This window comes from Notechis scutatus, chromosome 1, assembly GCF_049901735.1.
Source record: "Notechis scutatus isolate UNSWTSFEM ecotype Mainland chromosome 1, rNotScu1.2, whole genome shotgun sequence".
In the NCBI taxonomy this organism is placed as follows: domain Eukaryota; kingdom Metazoa; phylum Chordata; class Lepidosauria; order Squamata; family Elapidae; genus Notechis; species Notechis scutatus.
The window spans coordinates 293,670,238-293,696,185 of NC_142009.1; the positions used below are offsets into that span (position 1 = coordinate 293,670,238).

The 25,948-nt window shown below is 37.2% G+C and overlaps 1 protein-coding gene across 20 annotated transcripts in view; it reads left to right on the forward strand.

Moving 5' to 3' along the window:
* NRXN3 (neurexin 3) overlaps positions 1–25,948 on the forward strand; it is a 1,270,300-nt gene that overhangs the window by 172,318 nt on the left and 1,072,034 nt on the right. The gene's annotated exons all lie outside the window — the stretch shown is intronic.

Sequence of the window (25,948 nt, forward strand, 5' to 3'; positions counted from 1 at the left end):
CAGTTTCAGACTCCGACAGGGGCATGACACTTTATGCCAAGAGGTTTCTCTGCTCCCTTAGCTCCTTGAGCTAAGAAATTTCTATTTCTGCTTCCTAGACCACTTTTCTATAAGTTGCTTTTTCTTCTGTGTCATGATTATATTAGAAAGACACATTAGATGGGCAGCATAGAGAAAATGCATGGTCAGAAACTCCATTCCCCATAAAACCTGGTTCCAGACCATTGACGGCTCTTTACTTCATCAGTTTTTCCTGTGAATCAATGATTCACCATATGATAGTTTCCCCACATCTGAATCAATAAGTTGTACATGACAGAATTGTAACCTTCTGCCCACATTCAACATACTTTGTGTTATTTCTAAAACTGACTTTTCCCCACAATTCTGCATCTGAAATAGCAACTGCTTAAATTATCAATTAAAGTATGAGAATGCTAATAGGCCTCAGGCCATTGCTGGTAAATGCCAGGTATACAATAGTACATATTCTGCCAGAATATATATTTTATCATGATGTGATGGTGCTGTGATAAGATAAGCAGGGACTGGAAACAAGGTAATAAAAAGTGAAAGGAAAGGAACTGGGCATATATAGTCTTAAGAAAAGATTTGGGCTATCTATGATATGACTAATTAGTTACATGTGATATGATAGTGTTACTCTGAAGAAAATGAAGATGTGTTCTTCGTCATACCTGAGGATAGGATAGAGAATAATCTGTACCAGCAAGCCACATTGATACCAAAATAACAACACACATGATCATGCAAGTACCACCCTCACATTGTGTCTGTGATGCAAGCACATGTGATGCTAGAGTCAGTAATGTCATTTTGGCATTATCATTGTCAGATGAGTGTTAACTTATGTTTTAAATGCATCTATTATATCTATTCTCTCAAATAAAAGTTTTTTAGCCAAATAATGTCTTGGCTGACATTTTGTTATAAAATACAGGTCATCCTCAGGTTATGAGCGTTCCATTAGCAAACGTTTGAAACTACGCAATAAGCGCACCATAGCATTTATCAATAAGTCCCAAAATTACAAATCTTGCAGCACCACAGCAGTTATTCACTGTTATGAACAACCACAGAGGCTCTGCAAAATTCATCCTGCACCTTTTTGGCCAAAATGGAGGTTTGGAGGGGCTGGCCCGCCCATCTGATGCTCTGTTTAGGCCTCTGGAGGCTTTCCCCGACACATTGAAGGCCGAAATGGAGCTCCGAAGGGAAGCATGAAATATTTCAATGGGTCGGGGGAGGCGTTGGATGGTCTTAGGCAGGTGGCCTGTTCCATTAGTAGGTCGCACCCTGAAATACCTCATGTGCACTTAACCAACCACGCATTCAATTAGCGAATGCATGGGCCAAAGGAGGTGAGTGATCCCGTTCAAGGTACATGATTCACTCCCACGAATCCTCAGGTTACAAATGGAATGGGCAGGTCCATTACACTAATAACTCAAGGATTACCTGTATGTGTGCATCATTCTTCTTGTTTTCATTTCTTAGTTTGAAACATGTATTATTGTTTAAATAAAGTATAGATTATGGTTTAGGAAGAACTCCCTACTATTTAGAGCAGTTTGATATTGGTAGACTGAGGGTTAAAATAACAAACTTTGAGATCAGTAGTTCAAACTAACTTGCAAAAAACACTTTCAATATGATTTTTAATTGCTTCTTTATGTTTCTGTTTACAATTATAAGAACGGCAAAGGAAAATAATAGTACTTTGTTTTCAAACAAACACGAGAAATCAAACTAGGGAAAGATTATTTGATTATAGATTGGTCATGTTCTAAATATGGGGAGTGTTTTGGAGAGGCACTTGGCCTTCATAATTTATTAATTGTGAAGGCTACTTTGAAATGAATCTCGAGAATGGAACCTTATTTCCACTTGTTGGAGTGAAGAAGGAAACCACAAGATTTGGATCTGCCCAGCTTTAATCAAGCATTAATGCCCAGCAGTTTGCTTCTATAAGAGATGCGTGTCACAGCAAATGGATCAGTATCAAATCTGAACTAGTATAATGGCTACCATTTGGATTTTCCTAACATTTCTTCTTTCTCCATTTGTTGTCTTTGTGTTTAATATGAGGGGCAGTCCTGATACACTCTGCTGTGTACAGTGACAACTTGCCACTATAATTCATAAAGGTGACAAAAAGTCAGCTTTAATTTTGTTATGCTTTCAGTGCTTTTCATAGTTACAGTTAAATATGAATATTTGATTGCTAAAGTATGGATTCAATGCTCCTTGCTTTGTATTCTATAGTCCCCTGTAGCTTTTAATTCTTTTTTCTTTTGTCTTTCCCTTTCTCTTTACTGATGACTTCGTCTTTATCCTTTACTGCCTTCAGTGCCATTCATGCTGAATGTGATTTGATAATAAGGTTTTCAGTTACAATCTGTGATCTAGTTCATATCACAGTATGTCATGGCTGGTTTGATTGTGCTTTATTGAATAAACCACAAGAGTCCGACTTTATGAATTGCTAAGCCAAGTTAAACAAATCAGACTGTAGCTATGCTACTATGTGAGAGCAGTCCGTATACTGAAAGAATGTGTAGGGACAATAATATATATGCTTCTTGACACTTTGGGCACAGGGGTTTGTTATTTCAGGAAAATGAAAGCCTTGTATATATATTTCAGAAGGTGATCATGCAAATCAGTGGATGAAGCGTTACATGTCATTGTATCAAAGCTTTTATGAGGGTAAGACATTAGTTAACTTAGGCAAATGATCATGACAATTGATTATTGCTATTACCATTGCTTTTTTTTGCTTATTGTTCATTTTTGGGCTCTGTTTTTAAAATGAAACTTAGCTTACTTTGGTCAATTAAATGTAATTCTACTTGCCTTCTTTTGTCAGTAGAGTTGCAACTTCATTATTTGGAAAGCCACTATCTTCTTTAACTAGTTACCTAGTACATGTTAAATAAAATTAATGTTTTCTAATGAATTTCATGAATATTGCAAAGTTTCCTTCAGTTACTGGAGTTCTAATGTATCATGTATCATGTATGTATCATGTATTCTTATCCTATATATAATGTTAAGCAGATACTGATAAATTCAGGAAAAATGATTTCTATCCAGGATAAATATAACCTTTTGTGACTTAATATCACATAAACATGAAATGCGCCGATGGGTGTATCATATTCTGAAGTTTTTCAGAATAAACTCTGTGAAAATTAAGTTGTATCTGTGTGAGAAAGTAGGGAATTAGAAACTGTCACATGACTGTAATCAAGAGTAGAAAAATGAAAATAGAAAAATGTATTCTATACTGAGTGTATAAGGGAAGTAACTAGTGATGATTTTGTTATTCTTTTGTGTCACTTTATATTAATCAAGATTCCATAAATAGGTAATATTAATTATTCAGAAGGATTTATAGAAATGATTTTCTGGTTTTCTCTGGACTTTACTACCATGTTTCTCCAACAATATCCCAATAGGAAGGCCCAGCAAGTTTTCTAGGCATGTGAAATTAAGCCCCTCCCCCAAAATTTAGACCTATTTAAAACATGCAAAATGGGGGAAAGGGCAGGGGAAGCTTCCTGTTAGGAGCAGCCTGTGGGCAGCCATGCCTCACCACCAGTTGCTCCTAACGGCCGATCATGGCAGAGCATGGAGGGCTCCCTACCCCCGTCAAGCACCTTTACTGCAGACCTGTGTATGGTGCTGGCTGCTGGCTGAGTCAGTGGGTGGGCAGCGGCGGGGCACTTTGTGCCACTGCTGCTTCCTCCGCCGCTGTCACTTTCCCTTCTATCCTTCTGCAAGTTGGTGAGTCATTCGGGCTTTGGTGGGTGGAAGTGGCGGCGGGAGGGTGATGCCATCATTTCTCTTCCCCCCCCCATGCCTTGCTTTGCTTCCTGCCCCAGAGCTTCGGGTCACGGTCTCGTCCCCTGTATAGTTGGGCGCTCTCCTCTTGCTCCAGCCACCTGAAACCTCCCCGTGGATCTTTCCCCCCTCTTTAAGTTTTCTTTCCTCTAATTCCCCCTGTCAGTTCCCTAAGAATAAAGACTGGCTGGGTAGCTTCCTTCCCACCACTCCTGGCAGTTTTAAAAAGGGAACCATCTATCCATTTTGCCCTTTGAACAGAGGCAAACCTTCCAATCCAAACATAAGAGAAAGGGAATCATCCTACAGACCCTTAGCATCAAGCTTCCCAGAGGATTCTCCCAAAGGATTCATCCCAAAGGGGGATTCACCCCCTTAAATGCACTCCCCACCTTCATCTCCTTGAAGGGCAGAAATAGGATAGAAATCCACCTCCTGGATTTCTCCTGGCAAATCCCAAAGACACTCTTCCCTCTCTCCCTCCCTCCCTCATTTGGCAGCTGGAGCAAGAGGAGAGTGCCCAACCGTACAGGGGATGAGACTGTAAGCTGAAGCTCTGGGGCGGGAAGCAAAGTGAGGCATGGGGGGGGGAGAGAAACGATGGCATCACCCTCCCACCGCTGCTTCCACCCACTGAAGCCGAATGACTCACTGACTTGCAGGACGTTGTTGACACAGCTGCTGTCAAGCAAAGTGATGCCCCTGCAGGAAGGCAGGTGGTTCTGGTCGGCAGCGGGGTTGGTTCTGCCGCTGCTGCTGCTGTTGTTGGAGACAGTGCTGGCGAGAGAGGCAGCACTGCCGGCGGGAACCATGGAAGCTATGGAGGCGGCTCCCCTGCCTGAGAAGCAGCTGAAAAACTGCCGGCAGAGGAATGCACTCAAACCGTTCCTCCACTCACTGGAAGGGCCACTTCTCCACTACCACCGTGCCGTGATGTCCAGCATGGTCTCTGGCCTCTGCGTCTTGCCCAATGGCAGCAGTCCCAACATGGCATAAGACGTGGTGAGGGCAGAAGTGAAAGCAATGGCAGCGGAGGAAGCGGCAGTGGGACAAAGTGCCCTGCCGCCTCCACACCTGCTGACTCGGCCTGCAGCCAGCACCATACCTGGGTCTGCAGCAAAGGCGCGTGGTGGGGGTAGGGAGCTGTTAGGGATAACATTGTTTACCCTAACTGTTTTGGGTAAAAATAATAAATATGGTATCATGGTTTGTTAGTTAAAGTGTGTGTAACTTTAACAGCAAGAATGTAATTAAGGGTGTGGTTGTAAAAGCACTATATAAGAAGCGAGGCAATTGCAGCTAGCTCTCTCTGGCTTGAAGATCCCTAATTACTGGATGGATTGATGACTGCGTTCTTGCTGGAATGGGGAGAGAAAAAGGAGTGTTGATATTTCTCAACGGAGAGAAGATAAAGATTGGACTGATTTATTGGAAGTGTACTGACATTGGCTATTCAACACGGACTTTGCAAATAGAGTATCCCCAACAAGACTTGACTGAAATTGATATATGACTAATGGACCGTTTATTTGACTAAGCTATAATTCTTAAATGGAATAAACTATATTTTTGATAGCACAAGCGTATCTGTATTTTTACTGCGTGTTAACTAGAAAACTTATCTCACACATTTACCTGTCTTCCTATCTGACTTCACTGCACGTTCTGTTTAGTTTGTTTTCCTTAACACCCGTTGGGGAATCCAGGCTTAACAGGAGCCCTCTGTGCTCTGCCATGGTCGGCCATTAGAAGTGGCTGGTGGTGAGGTGTGGCTGCCCGCAGGGTGCTCTAGGCAAGGGTGTGCATGGGGAGAGAAATTAAGTCACCACCGAAAGGACAGCCTAGCCATTTGGGGGGGGGGCAGGGTCAAAAGAAAATAAGGCCCGGCCTTATTTTCTGAGAAACGCGGTACCATAAACATAGATTGTTGCATGAAGTTTGTAAAATCTTTCAAAAGAAAATGCATTTTCAATTGTAAAAACAATTGTTCATATAATGAACTGGTTATCTCATTTTAACTTTGTCACCTTGTGGCTGTTTTTATATAAGCATTAGCATAATCAGAAAAAACAAAACAAATCCCTGAGGTAGATAAATAAGGTTAAACTAGATTTTGGATAGAGAAAAGGCATGTGATTGATAGAAGTAGGTAGATAATGTCTGCCAGCTGGCAAAATGATCACATAGACATGCACATACCTGAAGATGGTAAACTGTCTGCAAAGAATCTGAGAAGTAGCTAAGATCTGTACATGTTCATAGAATCTCTTCTGGAGAGGGAGTTGAAATGGGCTAAGGAGCTGGCAGGAAAAAAAAAGACAAAGAAAAGTTGGATTTATGTAGTCTTAACTACTGAAAAAATGGCAGGTTCCTGGCAATGGAAAATCACAACGATCCTCAGCAGAAGAGTCACCATATACATGATCTTGGATCATATTTATCCAGCATAAAAACCATGGGTGGGGGAGTAAATTAAAAAAAACCCCAGAGAGACTATAAATGTTTTGTTAGCAATGAGTAGTTACCACCAAAGTTTTATCTGAACCCCTTGATTAATTCTAAGGGGAATTTAATTAAAACTGTATAGATTGTAAATGGGCTCCTGAGCTCCATTTTAGGCTGTGACGGCCTCCTGAAGCCCTCTGCCAGTGAAAATGGGGCATGGGAGAGGTCCATTTTTCTGGCAGAGGCACCATAGGCCAGTCCTTTGCTGTTTCCAGGCTGGCCCTGTGCCATATCTAAGTACCCTGCAGGCCAGATCTGGCCCCCTGGCCTTGAGTTTGACACCCCTGCTTTAGATACTCACGCTCTTGTCTTTAAAGACCAAAATAAGAGAGGGAGATGGGGTTGATTTATTTACTTTGACAGAATGCTGCTTGTGAAGTTTCTGACTACAAAAGCCAGGGTCAGAGGAAACAATACTTCCTTTGCTATTCATTGGCAAACTGTGAATAAAAATCAAACTGCTTCACAAAAAGTTATTTCATGCTGTGTTTTGCCTACCCAATCTTGAGAGCTCCATTCCAACCATGGTCTATGGGTGGCTTTGCAGTCTGCAGGCCTGGAGGGCAGTTAGTTTCCTTAAAAGTTCCATTCATTTACTTCTCTCTTTAACTCCTACCCACAAGCCCAGAAATACAGACCATGAAGCTAATACTGTCTTTTTGTTCTATATATCAGTCACAGGCCCAGCCCTAGACTGATAAGCTAGCTGATAAGTTAAACAGGCTAATTGACATCCCTGGTGGGTTCTTGGAAAAAAATAATAGTTCATTAGGAGATTCTCCTATGCTTACAATTCTTAAACATTTTCTTGACATTATTTGTTCCCTGCATGAATGAAGCCAAAGGTCTGTTAAATCAAGTGGCTGGTTTTTTTTTTCTTTTTCCTTGGCATAATTGTATGTCTCGGTTTCACTAGGTTGACTTAATTTGAGTTGAGAAAAGTTTCTGTAAAACTTCCAACTCCTACACTTTGGGGATAGAAAATAGTGACACAGTTTTAGGAAAATTAATAATGAAAGAGATTTATGAATTTATTTAGGCAGTTGAGCATTGGGTTTCCCCAATTTACCACTTTTTGACAATAAAGGATTTATTCCATCATATTTAAACTTTATATAAAATTGTTTTGCTCTAGGAAAGTGTATTTATATGGAGGAGTGGAAATGCTAGAATTGTTTTGGAGGCATGGAGCATATGGTGTAGAAAAATAGTGTAAGCTGCAAATTGGAGTTTAAGTTCACCAGATGGGTTGCCATGTTGGATGCTGATTTGGGACTAGGAAGTGTTGTTTTCCATGAATATTCTAAATGTAATGTATAAAACTGGCTGGAAGAAGGTAATGGATGTACAGAACATAAACTTTTAGTTAGAGGTTTTCAAGTTTTCCAACAAGTGTGAAAGTTCAATGGGAAATCATGAAGACTTGCTACATATCATGATGGTTGGGTACATGGCTATTTTGAGTGGTGTGCCTTAAGGTCAAATGAAGTGAGAACAGATTGTGTTAACTAATTCAATGAAGGAAGTCTTTTGCTCAGAAAAATTGCTAAGAATCAAGGGCTCTTTAAACAGCTAGAGAACAAATAATATGTGGCTCAAATCAATAATGAAATGTACTTATTTGTTTGTTTACTTATTTATTAAAAGTATATACCATCAATCTAATTGTTTAGGGTGAATGACAGGTGGGTTACAATATTGTAGGAAGAGAGATATAAAAACCAATATAAATATTAAATAGATTAAAATGAGAAAAGATTACATACAGAGTAAAAGACCATGGATTTGGAGCAGAGCAATGGTGCTGTGCTCTCTCTCACTGCATCAGCCATCTCCAGACTACAGTTTCTCCATCAAGGCCCCACACCAACTGTCAGAACCAGGTTTTAAAGTTCTTTCTAAATGCCAGAAGGGCGGTGGCAGATCTCAGCAAGATGTTCCCAACAGTGAGGGCCATGGCAGAAACAAAGGGTCTTCCAGAGTGCTCCAGCCAAAATTCCTTAGTTACTGGGATCCAATGAGAAGCAATAGCTAACAATAATAATACTTTGGAGAACAGCAAGGTATCACAATCAAACTTGGTTTATACATGCTTTTTAATTTCTAGGTCATAATTTACATATATTTGTTATTTTGTGTAAATAGAAAGATTCAGTATTTGTGTATAATGTTTATTGCTAAGTGATGCTTGCTTTTACACACCTTTTAAAATTATAAATTATTATACCTAAAAAACTTTTTTGTATTACATATTTTGCTGCTTCTTTGTAAATTATGGTGTGGTATTATATTTTTGGCTTCAATGTGTTTTATCTGCTTATATTTTAGAAATGTAAATTGCAGAGAAACTGCAGATTACAGTGGCAGAAAAATACAATAAATAAATAGATAAGTATTATTTACTTACAGGAGCATTTTTCTCCTAATGTTTTCACCTGCCTGATGAGATCAGACAAAGCGTATGTTTTGGGCCTTATCAGTTAAGCCACTGCTTCCCAAACATTTTCCTTAAATAGCCAAAACCATTTAAATAGTGGTGGGATTCAACTTCTTTTTACTACCGGTTCTGTGGGCGTGACTTGGTGGGCATGGCAGGGGAAGGATACTGTAAAATCTCCAGTCAGAGGTGGTATTTGCCGGTTCTCCAAACTACTCAAAATTTCCGCTACCGGTTTTCCAGAACTGGTCAGAACCTGCTGAATACCACCTCTGATTTAATAGAAATGGTTACTTTTTACTCAATGTAGGTAAAACACTTTAAGTTACTCAAGGAAAAAACACTTTTATCCAATTTAAAACAATTTTGCCCAACTTGCTAATACATTTTTAGAACACTTCTTTTAACAATGTTTAATTTTCTCAGAGTTGTCTAGAGAAATCAACTGAAACAAATTTTGTAAGAGGATGAGAACCAAGGTTTTTTATCTATACTTCTCTCCCTAGCTATGAAACTGGCTGGAGAAGGACATTTACTGTGCTGCCTTTAGAACATGAAAATAATTGGTTGCGTTCTAGTTATTCTTGGTGCCAATAGCTACATCGAGGGCAAAATAGCAAAATCAAGAAAAGGGGACTATTTTTTTTTTCAAAAACATACCATAGAAGGAGAATACTTAATTATTTTCATATTTTCATTCATAGTTTCCAACACTTGCTATTTATTTTACCCCCGTTGGACATATTAAATACATTTACATGTATTGCTAAATTGCTAAATATTTTATAGACTAATTGCTAAATATTTTATAGACTGTGAAAGAGCAAAGAAATGAAATACATTCCACAGATGTAACCTTTTCCTAACACTCAGCCTCCTAATAGTTTTTGTTGCATTTCTGTCAGTTGGGGAGCTATACATGTGTTATCTTCATCTTTAGCTTCACAGACTCATGATTAATATTTTCCATATATTATTTCAGTATTGTCCTCATTATTTCCCCCTTCCCTTCCCCCTCTCCATTTTATTTACCTTTAATGGAACAGTAGAAAGATGCTCAGCTACTCATTGTCAGTAGAAGTCAATAAGCAACCAGACAGGGAGTGAAATTGAGGGTGGCAACTATAGATTCTTAGCTTTATTTCTTGTGAGTTTTTCAGAAGTTGTGTGATTCACTCTTGTCAGATACTATTTTGAGCCAGGCTGAGATGAACACATTTCCCTAGTGGACTCTATGCTGCTGCTCATGTTCTCATCTCTCTTTACCCCCATGGCAAACCTCTGTGTATTTCTTTTGGTAGATATTCATATTAGGCAGGGAAAAATATAGCCATATCTGCTAAAGTATATGAACTCTCCATAAAGCATCGTTTCCTCCTCATATTAAGTAATTTCACTTTATTAAAAAAATATTCTTAGTAGCATATTTTTGTTCCTGGGCCTATCCTTTTTATTCAGGAAGAAAGTTTCACTAATTTTTACAGTACAAATAAAAAAAGCATTGTTCTGAGCAGTAATCTTGGTATTTCCATTCTTTCAGTCATCAAAATTAATTTGACAGATTGCAACACTTTCTGCATCCAAATAGTGTGTACACTCAGCAATACACTTGAACTGCTGAAGGTGAGAGAATGGGCCAATTCCTCTGGACACTAACCCATTGCTCAAAAGCCTGCAGAACAATTCCTAGTTTACATATCTCTTCTTTCCAGCAGTTTTCCTACTTGATGTGGATGAATCAGAAACATCAATATTTTGAGAGAAGGTGATTAGTAAAATTAGATCTCAAATTTGCAGTGATTTCTGTCAACAGTGCAGGATCACTCACATAACATTTTATGATTTTTGGGTGTTCAGTTTATCCACTCTATGTGAAAGTGAGATTCAATGACATTTTAGAAGCTTCATCATTATTCTGATCCTGTTGTGTCATTAATTATTATGGGTTTGAGTTTGTCACTATCACTGTTTACAACCTTGTTGATAAACTTCATAATGGATCCCTTGATCCCCTTTGATGTTTAACTATTTTCATTTCCTTCTAATCTCTTGACCAGACTCAAGATTTCTTTTGTGTCTGCCTGGCAGATTGGAAAATTGGGGAAACTGAGATTATTCATCATGAAAAATAAATATAAAATACAGTACTAAATTCATTTTAAAAAGCTATGAAATTTCGCTTTAAAAAAATCACGAGTAAATTTTATAAAATAAGAACTACTATGTGCCCTCAATTTGTTTTTGAATCCTAGCAACCACATAAGTTTTTTCCATGATTATCAACTAGACTATAGATATATACAGTTGTGCTCATAAGTTTACATACCCTGGCAGAATTTAGGGTTTCTTGGCCATTTTTCAGAGAATATGAATGATGACACAAAAACTTTTCTTTCACTCATGGTTAGTGTATGGCTGAAGCATGACCCTGATCAAAAGTTTACATACCTTGGTGATTTTGGCCTGATAACATGCACACAGGTTGGCACAAAAAGGCTTGAATGGCTATTAAAGGTAACCATCCTCACCTGTGATCTGTTTGCTTGTAATTAGTGTGTGTATAAAAGGTCAGTGAGTTCCTGGACTCCTGACAGATCCTTGCATCTTTCATCCAGTGCTGCACTGATGTTTCTGGCTTCTGAGTCATGGGAAAGCAAAATAATTGTCAAAGATCTGCTGGAAAAGGTAGTTGAACTGTATAAAACAGGAAAGGGATATAAAAAGATAACCAAGGAATTGGGAATGCCAATTAGCAGTGTTCAAACACTAATCAAGAAGTGTTGGGATAAATTAGAATTATGCTGTATAAAATAATCTTTTATCTGCCGTGTAAAAATTTACAATGGAAAGAGGTTTTATGTTTGCAATGTTTAATGATGTTTTGTTTGTCTTTAAAATTAATAAAATGTGTTTCAAAAAAAAAGAAGTGGAAAATGAGGGGTTCTGTTGAAAACAAACCACAGTCAGGTAGACCAACTAAAATTTCAGCCACAACTACCAGGAAAATTGTTCGGGATGCAAAGAAAAACCCACAAATAACTTCAGGTGAAATACAGGACTCTGAAAACATGTGGTGGGGCTATTTCAAGATGCACAATAAGGAGGCACTGGAAGAAAGATGGGCTGTATGATCGAATCGTCAGAAGAAAGCCATTACTATGCAAATGCCACAAAGTATCCCACTTACAATATGCCAAACAGCACAGAGACAAGCCTCAAACCTTCTGGCACAAAGTTATTTGGAGTGATGAGACCAAAATTGAGCTTTTTAGCCACAACCATAAATGCTACATTTGGAGAAGAGTCAACTAGGTCTATGATGAAAAGTACACCATTCCTACTGTGAAACACGCAGGTGGATCACTGATGTTTTGGGGATGTGTGAACTACAAAGGCACAGGAAATTGGGTCAGAATTGATGGCAAGATGAATGCAGTATATTATCAAAAGATACTGGAGGAAAATTTGCATTCATTAGCCCGGAAGCTGCGCATGGGACCTACTTGGACATTCCAACATGACGATGATCCTAAACACAAGGCCAAGTCGACCTGTCCTTGGCTACAACAGAATAAAGTGAAGGTTCCGGAGTGGCCATCTCAGTCTCCTGACCTCAATATCATTGAGCCACTCAGGGGAGATCTCAAACATGCAGTTCATGCAAGACAGCCCAAGAATTTACAGGAACTGCAGGCTTTTTGACAGGAAGAATGGACAGCTTTACCATCTGAGAAGATAAAGAGCCTCATCCACACATACCACAAAAGACTTCAAGCTATCGTTGATGTTAAAGGGGGCAATACACCGTATTAAGAACTGGGGTATATAAACTTTAGATCAGGGTCATTTGGGTAGTTTCTGTTGTCATTATGATTTAAAAAGAGTAAACACAGTTCATTGGTAATAAATGGCTTCAGCCAACCACTAACCATGAGTGAAAGAAAAGTTTTTGCGTTATCATTCATGTTCTCTGAAAAATGGCCAAGAAATCATAAATTCTGCCAGGGTATGTAAAGTTATGAGCACAACTGTAGCTATAGATATATAGCACAACTAAAAGAGGCAAAATGCAAGGAAACCAAAATTCTGATTAGACCTATGGTTGAAACATAATGCTTAGCTCTCTGAGACATTGTCTGTTTACCCATCATTTTCCCTATTTCATGAGGTTTAAAAGAGTGGGTGTATTCCTTGTTATTTCTTCTGTAAACAATAATGATTAATATAACAACCTGTACATTCTATTACATTCCTAATTGAAATTTTGTTTAATTTGTAAGAGCAAAGATAAGAACATTCCAATTAGCATAGTGAACAAACTGGCTGCTATGGTCTGTTTCATATTGTAACATTTGGTCACTAGCTTGAAAGTTCTGGACAGAAAACTCTATTGCATGTGTTCATGAAACATCTTAATTCGTGTACCCAGTGTAACATGAATAACGATGCATTTACCAAAGAGACTGTGAAACTGAAGTGCCTCATGTCTTAATCCAAAACTGCATGAAGGCTGTCCTTCAGAGGGCTACAATGCCTGAGCTGAGTTAAACGACTCTTAACTATTTATGTATTTGCATTGAATGACTGAACATTTCAGAAGGGCTTATTTAAAGTGATGAAAACAGGAAATCACTGGAAAACAACACAAGGATCTAATTAGGAAATTGATTAGACTATGGTGAATTAACAAAAAAGAAAAGAAAAAAAGACCAATGAACGGGCCTTAATACTAGAGAAGAAAGCTGTTATTATGCATTACAATTTTGATGGGTAAATATAGCCCATGTGCAATATACGGATTTTAAAAAAGTTTTCCACAATTTTACATACCCTACAAGAGGGTTTGGTGACTCTGTTAAGTTAGGCATAATGTAAGTATTTGACAAGTTCATCTTTGTGGGCCTAAGATATTAGAAGGTTAGTGTTGGGAAGATTGTCATGCATTTGTGGCACAGTTGGAGAACTGCAAGTAAAAAAACAAAAAGGCAAAAGGAACTGCAGCAGATATATTCACTTGTCCTTTTACCAGTTATTTAAAGCATAGCATCTGGAGTTTATGTTTTCTATTTAATTAATAGCATTGTTTTAAAACTGCATTTCCGCCCAAGAGCTAACACAGCAATTTTTCATTTCAAGGGGTGTGAAAAGACTACAGTACTCAGCAAAGAGATAATATTGTAAAACAATAAAAATCAATATAATAAAAAGAAATTAGAAAAGGAAGAGCACAACTGACATGTCTGAACAAACAACTTTGTGCTGAAATGTCAGCAATGTCAATACTTTTGAGGGTTTGTGAGGAGGACAACTAGTGAGAAAGTCCCTTTCTTTGTTCCTAAATCAAATATTTGATCTGAAATAGGATCATTGCTTGAAAAGTTTGAGGCATAGAAAGTACTGAATGTGAGATCTGTCAGTTCCACTGGTGTCCTCAAAAGCTTAGTGGTTACTGTCTCTGTCAAAATAATTAACAAAGTGGAATAAAGCTAATCTGAGACACAATTTCTAAGCTGAGATTAGTGGGAGGGTTACTTTTTTGTCTTTGGAAAACCAGGAAGACTGATTGTTTCACTCGGAATTGGGCTAGGATGGAGTTGAGTTGCATGGGTTGCTAGGGCACAGTGGTGGCAGAGGTATAATGTGTTTTGTGTTGTTTTATTGGTTTTGTTGTGCACTGCCTAGGATTATTGTGCGAGACCTTTCTTTAAATAATAAATGAATAAACAATATATTTTGTGTCACATTTAAAGGCACTGCACTAGGAATGGAAACTAAAACTGGTTTGAATTCTAGTCCTAACTTAGGCACAGAAATCAGCTAAGTGACTTAGGGCCAGAACCCCTCTCTTTCAGCTGTAGAAAGAAGGCAATGGTAAAGGTCTTCTGTAAACATTGTCAACGGAACTGCAGGGACTTGACCATATAGTTGCCTGGAGTCCAGATTAGAGTCAAGACTAGAGGACATACATGCCCATACAGAAAAAAAACTAAGCCAGTGGTTGCTGGATTCTCCCCTCTTCCATGATCTTTTCTGCAAACAAGAAATTTTGCCACCACTCACTAGAAACTCTTTTGGGATCTTTAATCAAAATATCACTGGAGTGGGAGAGGAAGTCGCAGTCTAATCAATCTGTTTCATTGGTTTTGTTTCTATTCAATCAGTTTGAAGCTTATTCTGATGACAATTACCAATTTAAAAATGTAGTCAATATTTTAAATAGCCCAAAGCTGGCATCCTGTCTGTTTGTTTATCATCTGTCTTCTATCTATTTAATATTTAGATCCTGCATTTCCAAAATATTGAATGAGGCTAAAAAGAAACAAAAAGAAATAGAATTTGGTGAAGGAAGAAAAAGAAGAAGAGAGGAGGGGGGAGAGGGAGGAAGATGATACCAGAAAAACAAAAGTAGCATTGCTCAGGTTATTGCCTTCTATTTCTATTGGATTGAACATTAATTCCCATGGTTTAGCTTCTTTTGACTATGTCACTTGAGAATTATGGGAATTAGCCCAAAATTTCTGGAGCACATGAGAATGAGGGATGTGGTGCTAAAGCAGAAACAGCAGCAAAATAGTAAGGAAAAACCTTATCATTCCAAAGCTATATTGCCTTACCCAAATGAAATTAATTTGTTGGTGTGTTGGGATGACCATAGGTTTTGCCCATCTCCTTGAATTCTTCCAAGATCTAATGATGCTGCAGAGCACTTGGTAAATAGAACATTATAGGGTGATACACAGATTTACTGGCCACCTTGTGCTATGCAATTGTATTTTCTGCTTACTCACTCATTATCTCAAGCATACCTCACTGATATACTCAAGAATAGTGAGGTATTGGAGGAAATTATCAGTGTTGGAGGAAATCAGTGAACTTACACAATGGAGGCCAAGATAGAAGGAGTTGTTTCACATACAAAAACACTTATCATGAACTCTCCTCATGGATGTTTTCTATTGAATTTGATTCTGCCCAATTTCTTCTGCTGAAAAATTGCTTGCTCCCTCAGTGACTAATGACAGTGGCTGCCCAGAAATGCTTATGGTTAGAGATCCAAGATAAACTGTAGTTTATAAATTCTGTTAATCTGTCTATAGGGATCTTGCTTGCTATTGTAGATGTAAAGTGACAGATGCTATCAGTGGGACAGCAGAGGGAGTATCAAGAATTTGTGGTCTTTCTATAGGCTAAAAAGTATGTTCAGGTCATACTAGATGGAAAAAGAAGCATTTAGCTTGTGCTGCTGATAGTATCTATTAGGAAGAAAAGTTAAATAATCTCCCAAAGTAAAATTCACTCTAACTTGGACAAATTATGATTCCTTATGGGAAGTGGATCTGTAAGGATGAATTAATCTATTAAAACAGATCTAGCTGGATTCCAAGAGATTTTAGAATAATTCATGACTAATTGCATTAATGATTCTTTCAGTGATCTGGTTGGTACCGGAGTAGGCAACTTGCTAAGGTAGATGACACAATTGCATCTATGATCTCTCCAATATGCTGCAAAGATGGTGCACAGATAAACTGTGAAACCTGAAGTGCAAGATAGTTGGCAAGAGTGTGTATGCCTAGATTTGAATCTGAAAGCACACTTTTTGAAAAAAGGCTTGTGTGCTGTTGCAATATGTGCAGCAAAAATGTTCTGTGGGGTCCTTGGTGGGGTCTCTCAGCTTGCTTGTTTTCTTGAAGATGTTTCATTATTCAGCTAGGTAACATCAACAGTTTTCCCCCTCATACATTGCACCTGCAAAGATAAAATCTACTGAACTGTTCTAGATTGGGAACTTGCTAGCTAGGGAATTCTGTGAGTTAAAGTTCACATATCTTAAAGTTGCCAAAGTTGAGAAACATTATTCTAGTGATTTGATGTTTGTCTCTGATAAAATCTCTCACAACCCAGCAGCATAGATGCCACCATTGATGCATGGTGAATTATGGGGTGAGTCCTCTTGCACATTAGAAAGAATCAGTTCAAATTCATGACATCTGAGGAGGTGGATAAGTAACTTAGAGCAATACATCATGGCACATGCCATTGAGGGCCTTTTTCTCTGCTGCTCCCAGACTCTGGCAAATACCTCTTTGATAATTTGGTTCCTTATCCTTTACTGGGCTTTTAACTGTGAAATTGTTAAACACTATCAGTATTTAATTCTAATATTGTCTACTACTTTTAATGTTGTTTAATTTGTTTTTAATATTCATCTGAGTGGAAAGACAGGGTATAAATCAGTTACATCCATGACAATGATGTATTTTTAATTATCTATTATTTAAACTGCATCTCTCAACGGCCTTAAAATAGTAGGTAGACCTACTGGTAACATTTGGTTGGATGTCTGAAATGTGTTCTTCCTGGTGTTATCTTTTGGTCTAAGTCTAGAATTCCACATAATATAGAATTTGAAAACCAAATTAGAACTTCTGTGGAAGAACTCAGAATAAAAAGCAGGAAAACATCCATTTCATTTTAAACTACATGGGCAGTATTGGTATAATACTGGTATAATTTTGTGTGATACATAAACTTTTCTATCTGTGAAGGGTTATTGTGATAGGTGTATTTAATACATGTTTCTTAAAAATTATATTTGTTTCCAGTTTTTTCTGATAAAGCAACTTTCCAGCACATGTAGGAGAATAAATGCAGATATCTAATATAACAACTGCTTCTTCTCTTACTGAATCTATACCTTTACTTAGCCATTGTTTCCCGATGAAATAGATTGTGCTTATTATTACCTTGAAAGAAGCGTATAGATTGAGTCTAACTACTTAAAATAATACCTCTTTCTGTATTCTGAGAGAGTCAAACTTTTTGTATAAGCAGCCCAGTTACTTGGAATGTGCTGTCTGCTGAAATGAGTGACCCAGATTGCTTTTTTTTTAAGTGTATCTTTCAAAACACTCTTTTAATTATTTTTCATGTTTAAGTATTTACAATAAGTTTTATTCTAATGTTGATTTAATGTTTCATTGCAGGAGGCTATTTATATAAATAATGTGCATATTCATCTCTGATCTGTCTTTAAACCATGCTTAGTTAAGAAAAAACAGTCTTCCATGAAATTGGGGTTGGCAGAAGTATACAGTTGAGAACGCTCATAAAGAAAGTTCACATGTAAAAAAATGGTTTGCAAAGATAATGTATGTTAGGGACATATATATATATATATATATATATATATATATATATATATATATATGTATGTATGTATGTATGTATGTATGTATGTATGTATGTATGTATATGTATATGTATATAATATATGTATATGTATATGTATATGTATATGTATACGTATGTATGTGCACACACACATGCGCATACACACAAAAATGACTGAGATACACCTTTTTATTGTGTTTTCCACTACTCTAATTAGGTATCTGTAAATGTGACTATTTTGCTGTGAACGTTCTTAATTTCTAGTGACAAAGATAGAAGATGGAGGGAAGTTTCTTTCAGCACAAAATTATCAGAAATATTTTCTTTTTGGATGCTATCATCCATTCTCTTCCTCCTTCCTAAGCAAGTGAATGAAGAGCAGGGAAAGCCAGGATTTATCTTGTTCTTAGCTCAACAATTTAATCCTTTTTCTCAAAGTTGGATGCTCTGAAATGAAGCCTTTAAGAAGATGGGAAGGATCCTCAGAATTCTGCCTGAACTAGTCATAGTGAAGAATTGATCTGGGGCTGTCAGAAGAGATGATATAGCCCCTATTTCCATTAATTTGATTTACCTGGTGTATTGTAATCAGATAACACTGTAAGTTGTTCTCAGCCAGCTCTTTTAAATCACCTTTAGCACATATTGAAAGCAACAACATTGTATTTTATGGCTGAATTGTCATTCTCCAGTAATAAGTAAAATACATCATAAATGATGGCTATGCTCCTCTAGAATCTTTCCACCCACTCACACATGCTTTTCCCGTTTGCTAACACATACATGTATTCTCTTCTTCTTGCAAGGCTTTGGGGCTTATTAAGAGACTAAGCTTTTTGGAGAAGTACCTGTAATGTAATCATACAGGTGAAACTGGAAAAATTAGAATATTGTGCAAAAGTTCATTTATTTCAGTAATGCAACTTAAAAGGTGAAACTAATATATAAGATAGACTCATTACATGCAAAGCAAGATAGTTCAAGCTGTGATTTATCATAATTGTGATGATTATGGCTTACAGCTCATGAAAACCCCAAATCCACAATCTCAGAAAATTAGAATATTACATGCAACCAATAAAACAAGGATTGTACATAGAACAATATCGGACCTCTGAAAAGTATAACCATGCATATGTACTCAGTCCTTGGTTTGGGCCCCTTTTGCAGCAAGTACTGCCTCAATGCGGTGTGGCATGGAAGCTATCAGCCTGTGGCACTGCTGAGTTGTTATGGAAGACCAGGATGCTTCAACAGCGGCCTTCAGCTCTTCTGCATTGTTCGGTCTCATGTCTCTCATCTTTCTCTTGGCAATGTTCCATAGATTTTCTATGGGGTTCAGGTCAGGCGAGTTTTCTGGCCAATCAAGCACAGTAATCCCACGGTCATTGAACCAAGTTTTGGTGCTTTTGGCAGTGTGGGCAGGTGCCAAGTCCTGCTGGAAAATGAAGTCAGCATCCCCATAAAATTTTTCTGCGGAAGGAAGCATGAAGTGCTCCAAAATCTCCTGGTAGACGGCTGCGTTGACTCTGGACTTAATGAAGCACAGTGGACCAACACCAGCAGATGACATGGCTCCCCAAATCAACACAGACTGTGGAAACTTCACACTGGACTTCAAGCATCTTGCAGTGTGTGCCTCTCCATTCTTCCTCCAGACTCTGGGTCCTTGGTTTCCGAATGAGACACAAAAGTTGCTCTCATCAGAAAAGAGGACTTTGGACCACTGAGCAACAGACCAGTTCTGTTTTTCTTTAGCCCAGGTAAGACACTTCTGACATTGTTTGTTGTTCAGGAGTGGCTTGACAAGAGGAATACGACATTTGAAGCCCATGTCCAGGATCCGTTTGTGTGTGGTGGCTCTTGATGCACTGACTCCAGCCTCAGTCCACTCCTTGTGAAAGTCCCCAACACTTTTGAAGGGCCTTTTCCTGACAATCTTCTCCAGGCTGCGGTCATCCCTGCTGCTTGTGCACCTTTTTCTTCCACACTTTCCCCTTCCACATAACTTTCTGTCAATGTGCTTTGATACAGCACTTTAAGAACATCCAACTTCTTTTGCAATTACCTTTTGAGGCTTTCCCTCCTTATGGAGGGTGTCAATGATGGTTTTCTGCACAGCTGTCAGGTCAGCAGTCTTTCCCATGATTGTGATTCCTACTGAACCAGACTGAGAAACCATTTAAAGGCTCAGGAACCCTTTGCAGGTGTTATGGCTTAATTAGCTGATTAGAGTGGGACACTTTGAGCCTAAAATATTGAACCTCTTCACAATATCCACAAGATTGTGGATTTGGGGTTTTCATGAGCTGTAATCCATAATCATCACAATTATGACACATCACGGCTTGAACTATCTTGCTTTGCATGTAATGAGTCTATCTCATATATTAGTTTCACTTTTTAAGTTGTATTACTGAAATAAATGAACTTTTGTACGATCTTCTAATTTTTCGAGTTTCACTTGTAAACATGTTACAATCTCAGATAGGTTTCCTGCTACAGAGGTTGGCTGGAGATTTAACTTGCTTGTTAATGATGATTAAATTGTTCCCAAAAGAAAGAGAAAATGATTTGGTATGATATACTATTGGGATTTATTTGATGTATCAGTTTGGGTGTCACCGGATCCTCAAAAATGTTTACAACAAACAAATAAGATTATAACATAATATTTAAAATGCTCCCTAAGTAGCAGCAACATGCTGAAAGTTAAATAAGTCCAATGCCCCTCTCCCCCCAAATCCTTGTTGAAACAAAAAGGGACTGTTAATGAAATGTAACCCAGAAAGTAAGTTTGGCTTATTGTTTAGTTTAAGTATTGAGTGCCTTCAGAGACTTAATGCTATGTATAAAACAAAAGTGATCTTCCAATGACTTTTAATGATCACATTTTCCATTTGACAAAAATTAGTTTTGCTTTTTTTAAGTATATGTAAACTTTTGATAGCTGTATGGATGTACCTACTTTGGCAATAATACAGAAGTAGTTTGTCATTCCTTTCTCCAGTTTTGTTATTGACTTTTTAATTTGGTCTATAACTATATAAAAACTTGGTATTATTTTGTGGTCTCTCATCCAAATACTAACCAGTTCTGACCCTGCTTAACTCATTAGATGCCCAGTAAATCATACTTTTCAACTATCTAAAAGGATGATACACAAAAGAAGGCTAACATCTGTCCCTTATCTCAGAGGCAGGACATAGAACAGTGGTTTTAATTTGAGGGAAGGCAGATTCCAGCTGAATGTTAAGAATAACTTCTTAATAGAACAGTTCAACAGTAGAATCAGTTGCAGAAAAAGATATTGAGTTCTTCTTTGCTGAGAATGTTTGAGCAGATGACGCTTTAATTTGGGTAGCTGCAAAAAGCAGGCAGTTGAACTAATTGAGCTTAGGCTGAAAGATAACTTGTACTGCTTGCAATTTCCAGATGTTTCAGTTGTGCCCCATGTACCTTGAAGTATCAGAGGGCTTCCACTGCTTATTGTAGTAGTGACAGCTCAGTTGTTTGTGGTCATTGTCAGCTTTGCAATAGTAAATGTGTCCTACCTTGTTTCTATATTAGAATCTAAACATACCGAGAGCTAAAATTTATCTGAGTGTACAATCGCTCCTAATATTTACATATTGATGTATTTCTCCTTAATATATAGAAATATGACTGCATGCATTTTTGAGCTAAGAATTGCACTGAAGAATTAGGAGGCATACTTTGGATATGTTTAACAGTTCCAAACTATTTTTTTCATCTGGAAAATGGTCAATAACTCATCATTGAATGAATTCCATATAGGAGTCACCCACCACAGAGAGATTAGAAGGCCTAAGATTAGGAGGAAATGCTTTTCTATAATGTCTTCATATTATAGAATCATATTCTATTGGAGGGAAGGTTTACCCCAACACTGGAAGTTCCTAGGAGCAGGTTAAAGCAGAGCTATTCTGGAAGTCCTTTTGAATTGATTGGAATAGTACATTAGGAATTATTTATATACTCTGGTTTTAAGATAAATATGGACATTCTTTTTATAATTCAATTTAGTATACTGGTAATTACATTATTGCATTATGAATATTTTATTTTTTAGAGTTTGAGAGTCACATGATGATGGAAATCTAAAAATCAACAAAACATTTTAAAAATAGCTAAAATGATTTACTGCACCATTCCTCTTTTGTATATGTCTCTTTTTCAGGCAATTGTAGGAGCCAGTTTTCTCCAGGCCAGTAATGTTAATTGAACTTCACTGAAACAATACTTGATTTCAGGATAGTAGAGAAAACAACAGTAATATTTACAGCTGTTTCTGTGAAATTCCATTGAAAATTATGTGAGATCCTGCTCTACCATTTAATAAAATTGTGTGCAGTACATGTTATTTTGGAATTTAATTTAATTTAGGGAGGCTGCTGTAGACAGTTATAATACCATTAACAATTCCTTTTATAAACATTAATGATGGGTAGGTAATATGGAAAAAAATGCACTGTTGTAAGTTCAGAAAAAGTTGTACTGCAGCTGTGCCTTGGAAACTTTCATCACGAGAGACTCTTGTGAATATATATAATTATAATTGTGAAACACCCAAAATTTGTTGGGATTGGACAATGTCTAAATTGAATCAAATAAATGTTCTGGCTTTTTAAAATCTCCTTTTCCACATCTGCAGCCTCTCTTACTTCCTACATTTCAATTAAATCTTAACCATCAAGTGGGATGTTCTCCTCTCAGAAAGTGAGGGCAGCCAACATTACAAAATAATGGCAATCATAATTTAATAATCAGGACACATTACCAGCATCCCCTCTCTCCAATCATTTTCAACAATAAGCAGAGCTTTGAGTACCACTCACAAATTATAAAGAAATTTGAAGGAGGGCTAGAAAACAGAAACAATTTTTACAAGGGGAAAAATTTCCAGGAAATTAAAAATCAGATTTCAGTAATTGCATTAAATTTATGTATTTGTATGATGTATGTTTATGTATAAGAGATAGAAAAAAGAGTGAGAGTTCATACAGAGTAAAGGGGAAATAATATTTTCCCACTTTTATATTTGAACTTTGTTATAGCTTTCATGTTGGAAAATAAGGTTGTGCTAGAAGGGATAACAGTTTATATTAGAGAATGTTGGTGGATGATAATTTAGATTAAAATAGCAGATTTCTGAAAAATTCCTCTTCAGCCCCCTGTCCCTTCAAAGAAACCAGAAAATAGTTTCTGAAGTGAGGCCCACCGGAGCCTCATCTGTTCCATATTGAGTCAAGGTCCTTTTTTATGTAATAACATTTCAAGGAAGCAACAAGAACAACTCAATCATGTACCATGGCACATCTTATCCTTGTTATTTCAGTTCATAGGTGAGACATCTTATGCTCAAACTGTCCAAACAAGCAAATTTCTAAACTAGCATGTTTCTTAGCTTGTAAAGACTTTATTTTATTTTCAGTGTAGATTAATTATTTCCCCTCTCACTTCCCTTGCATAGTCCTAGGTAAAAACCTTCTATACTATAGAACATATACATTTGCATAACAGCAATAACAATAACATTTAGACTTATACACCATCCCATAGTGCTTTACAGCAAACTCTAGGCATTTTACAAGTAGAAACATAATTTACCCATTGCTCCAGCAATCTGGGTCCTCTTTTTAGCAACCTTGGAAGGATGGAAGGCTGAGTCAACCTTAAGCCCCAATCGGGATCAAATTCCAGTCTGTGGGCAGAGTTTGCCTGCAATACTGCACTTTAACTACTGCACTATTCAGGCTCATTATAGTAAGGTATAATACATACTTGTACTTTGCATGGAAAGTCATTGGTTGGACACTTTTATAATTTAATTACTTTATCCTAATGCTAGAAGTTCAGTATGAATGATGTTCAGGTCTTGAATTTAGAGTTTTGTGACGAGCACCTGCAGCTGCACTGAGTAGTGAAGATTCTCATCTTAAGCTGCTTTTTCATTCTCAGAACTCCCTTTTCAGTTTATTGAATACATATGGGCTAAAAGCTACTCTGCAGGAAATCACAGCAGTAATGTTGATGTTAAATATTAATATCTAAATTAGGAGTGTTTAAAAAACAAGTAACTCAATAGGCATCTATCCAGATTGTCTGGCATTAAGTAAATGGCAAGGATGCCAGCAATATGGCTGTGGTAATAACTGGAAAGAAGACTGCACAGCTTTTTAATTTCAGTTTACTTTAGCTGAGTTGTTTTAACACAATTGTGGGATAATGTCGGTTGAAGGAAGAGCTCCAGATGTGGAAGATATTCATATTCAAGGTGAATTTTTAATCTTCAATATTCAGTTTTGAAAAAAAAGGTGGTCATCTTCTCCTTTTAAAGAACTGAAATAAAAATGCAATCCAGCTTAAGCATTAATTTGGGAGTTGTACAAACATTCACTGTATTTACAACTTTGAGGACAGTGCCTTCATAATCAAGAGTTAAATGTGTAAGATAGACATAGAATGCACAAAGTGTTCGTCCTGATTTCACTGGACTCTTGCTGCCTTTTCAGGGATAGGCAAGAGTTTGTAAGCACACTCACACATTTATTTGAAAGTGGAAATCCTAAGAAGGCAGGATTTCAGATACTGGAGTTGCTTGTATCCCTGTTCTTCTAGTATCCTTGTGATCCTCCTGTAGACTTTACAATTCAATGAGAAGCTCAGCCTAATACTGAGAGCTGGCCATGTACATCTGCTCCTTCATCACCATGTATCTTAATGCCATATGTATACAAGCTGAATAGCTGCAACATAATTGGTTTCTACAATATAAAGATAATTATTGGTGGGGAGAGAAGTGGTTGTTCAACAATGGTTGCTTCCCAAAATTATAATTGCTACAAAAATCTAAATTACATTTGCTCTTAATGCTGATTGTAGATAAAATGTGAATGTTTCAAATATCATAGCATTAAGATAGCTGATAGGAACATTTCCAGGGAGATTTCCATTTGAACTTTATAGGAAAAAGTATTAAGAAGCAGATGTACACTTGTAACCTGATGGCTTCTGTGTTACTCCTAGAGTTTCTGAAGAGTTATCTTGCTGGGGGATAGGAAAGGTTTTTAAGGCAAAATAATATTATAGAATGACAAAATTGGAAGAGATTGCTTAGGCTATCCAGTCCAATCCCCTGTTCAGTACAGAACCCCAAATCCAAGAAAAATGAAAGAGAACCGACAAATTTGCCTTATTATAGCTTTTGTTATCAAACTATTCTTATTGTTAGGATTCTCCCCAATCTTTCTTCCCATATCTTAGATCCAATATTCAAGAACAGTTTTTTTTAATCTTCTATGTGCTACTCTTCCCAAGATTTGAACAATGTTATCATATCTTTTCAATCATCTTTTCTCAAAGCTAAATACATGCATTTAACAGGATCTTTTCTGACCAACAAATATTATTAAAAAATATAATATTGGTCTGCTCCTAAATTCCTTCATGGGGCTTAATTTCTAGTCTCTTCTCTGAACTTGCTTATCTTGTCCTTCTTTGAATCTGCTCTGTGTTTACTGAATCTTTAACTTGTGTCCAAAACTTCACACAGTATCCATGACGGGTTTGACTAAAGCAGAATAAATTACAGCAATTACTTCCTGTAATTTGGGATTTATATTTTATTGATTCAGAATAAAGCTGCATTTGGCTTTCCTGCAGCTGCATCACTCAGCTGGCTGGTTTTCAGTTTTATTTAGCTAAATGAATCCAATATATTTTTCATAACTATTATCAAACCAGATGTACACCATGTCTCCTTACCTGCATCCTTGGTTTCTTTTTCTTGAGTGAAAAAAAATTACACATGTCCCAGTTACAATGCATTCTGATTTCAGTCCATTTTTCTAACAAACCAAAATTATTTTAAATAGCATTGCCAAATCCTAGGATGTAACCTATCCCATTCAATGCTGCATCATCTGCACATCTGAAGAAGAG